Source organism: Herpailurus yagouaroundi, unplaced genomic scaffold (genome assembly GCF_014898765.1).
Source record: "Herpailurus yagouaroundi ecotype Mexico unplaced genomic scaffold, PumYag 250, whole genome shotgun sequence".
NCBI classification, from domain to species: Eukaryota; Metazoa; Chordata; class Mammalia; order Carnivora; family Felidae; genus Herpailurus; species Herpailurus yagouaroundi.
The window spans coordinates 14,458,786-14,461,412 of record NW_024412467.1 but is presented as its reverse complement, the minus strand read 5'-3'; positions in this window follow the sequence as shown (position 1 = coordinate 14,461,412).

Sequence of the window (2,627 nt, the reverse complement as noted above, 5' to 3'; positions counted from 1 at the left end):
AGCTGCCTAGAATCACTGTGTGAGCCATTAGGTTCCTCTCTTCAAGTGTTAATTAAATGTGATATTTTAAAATATACACTCCTTTCTCCAGGTAGAACAAACTGAGCCCTTTATAAATTGCTCAATGCCCGTTGGTCCCCCTTGCTGCTCTACTCCATTGCCTTGCACTCCTTATTCCCCTGTTGGGCCACAACTCCAACAGCAATAAGTATAGAGTAATTATTTCTGCCAGAAATACTCCCCCTTACAGGGGCTTGCCTTATTTTGGTTTTGTGTATGTGTGTGCTTGAAAGAAAGGCATATTATAATATCAGGCTTCTTTGTTTTCTCTCTCTTACTACCCACTGGTTTTCCAAGATGTCGTTGGCAAACACAACACCAGTTGCTTTTGTTCCCTATACAAATATTTTCCACTTGAGCCCTGTTTCTTACTTACAACTGCTGAGTGTCTTGCTATGGAAAGCAACTGTTCCCAAGTAGTAGGACTGAATGAATGCAGTCTGTGTGGTTTTGAGTTAGGAAATATGTACTAAACTTTTGGTCTGAAATGCCTCGGAATCTGGAGCAGCTTATAGTCTCTTGGGTCCTTGAAGGCAACTCAAATGGTAGGCATGTGTGTATGGCGGTGGGAGCTGAGGGCAGATGGGGAGACTTGGAAATTCAATTGATCTGTCTGTTCGAGTCATGCAATTATCCACTCGACAGTTGCTGAATGCCTCCTACGTATCTGCTACTTCTGAGCAAGTCAGGACCCAAGTCTGTATCCATCATACAAATTCTGGGCAAGTTGGGACCCATCTTTGTGTTCATCATACAAAACGAACAAGCTTTGTATCATGCCAACAGACAAATCACGTTATGGTCTCTTACTCCGATAACACAATCAGATTATTTTACGGAGTGCCCAGTTCCTCTCTTGCCAGAGTTCACTGCAGCAGGAGACTTTCTGTCCAGGTTAAGGTCATCTAACGAAGCTTCCGATCCTGCACTAAGCTGCGACCACAAGGGGTCAGGCAACTGGGAGCCACGTGCCTGGATAACATGCACCAGATTTTGCCTTCTTGCAAACCTCCCGCACTCCCCAGAGAGCCTCCGGTTTTAATTTGACTTTAATTTGACTTGCTACTATGACTTGTTCCCCCAGAAGAGTGGTCTGCATCTTACCCTAGGCCAGATTCCACCAACCATTTCTTCTTAAAGCGTTGTAGCAAGTCAAGAAATGATTCCTTAGTTTCGTTTCCATTAAACCCTTGATAAGTTTAACCAAACTTCCCAGGACTCTCGGAAGCGTATGGCTAGGTAGACTTTTGGCTGCTCCGTCCGGATGGAATTAATTCTCATTTCAAGCGTGCATCTAAGTATGCAAGACGTGGGGGCAAGTGCTGGAGGGCAAGGACTGGCTATTTCGCCCTGTGCAGCTCCCCATGCCTAGTATAGTGCTAGCAACGGGGAACACATAAAATGTACTGCAATCAGTTAATACAGTTGGGATGCTCCATTAGTTAGTGCTAACTAATATTTTCATTCAAGTGGTGAAAATGAACTCTGGTCCTTCTCTACCCTGTACACTGGTTAGGAATGTATTGAACCCAGTGAATAAGAATATACCTCTAGAGCAGGAGGTCTATCAAAAGCTCAGGCATCCTACCCTTTATTTTCTTAAAGTGCCATAATATTTTTCCTGCCACTCTGAACAGTTCGAGTGCCATGCAAGAGGACTTTTAAATGACCTTGTGGCGGACTCCATTTTCTTTTCTTTTTAAAAAAATGTTTAAGTTTCATTTAGTTAACGCACAATGTAATATGTGTTTCAGGTGTATAATACAGTGATTCAACGCTTCCATACCATACCCGGTGCTCATTACAAGTGCACTCCATTTTCAAAGGTATCTACAACAATGTCTTTCATTCTATAGGTCTTTTGAACTATGATCTGGCCATTCTGCCATAAACAGGTACAGCCTATTTCCTCTCTACCCCTCTTGCATCTAAACCAGCCCAGTGACCTCTTTTGACTAATGTAATGTTGCAGAATGATGCTGTGTACCTCCAAGGCAAAGCCTTAACTTTGTCTTTACTTTTGGGGAGGCTGCTTCTTGGAATCCAACCACCATTCTAGGAGGAAGCCCAAGCAGACATGTGGACTGGCTCATACGGAGAAGAACCGAAGCTCCCAGCTGAGTTCCCAGACAGCCACCAGCACCAACTACCTGCCATGGGGCTGAGGCCATTGTGAACCTTCCAGCTGTCCCAGCACCCCCGCAGCATCGTGCAAAGGAGAACTGCCCAAATTGCAAGAATAACGAAAGACCTTACCTTTGTAATCCACAAATTACTGGGGTAATTTGCCACTCAGCCATGGATAGCCAAAATAGGTCCTGTAAGACCTCATTTTTTTGCCTAGCTTGTGTGTGTGTGTGTGTGTGTGTGTGTGTGTGTGTGTGAGCTGATGTTTAGAAAAGAAACTAGTCTTATACATTGCATGTATCTAAAGCTTTATATTTACTACTTACATGGCAATTTCTAGTAAATCTCACAGTTTGGGTAGGGAGAGAAGTGTCATTCATTCTGAGGTTGAAACCTTTCCTTTTCACATTGCTTCACGAGTGAGTTTTCCAAAATACAGA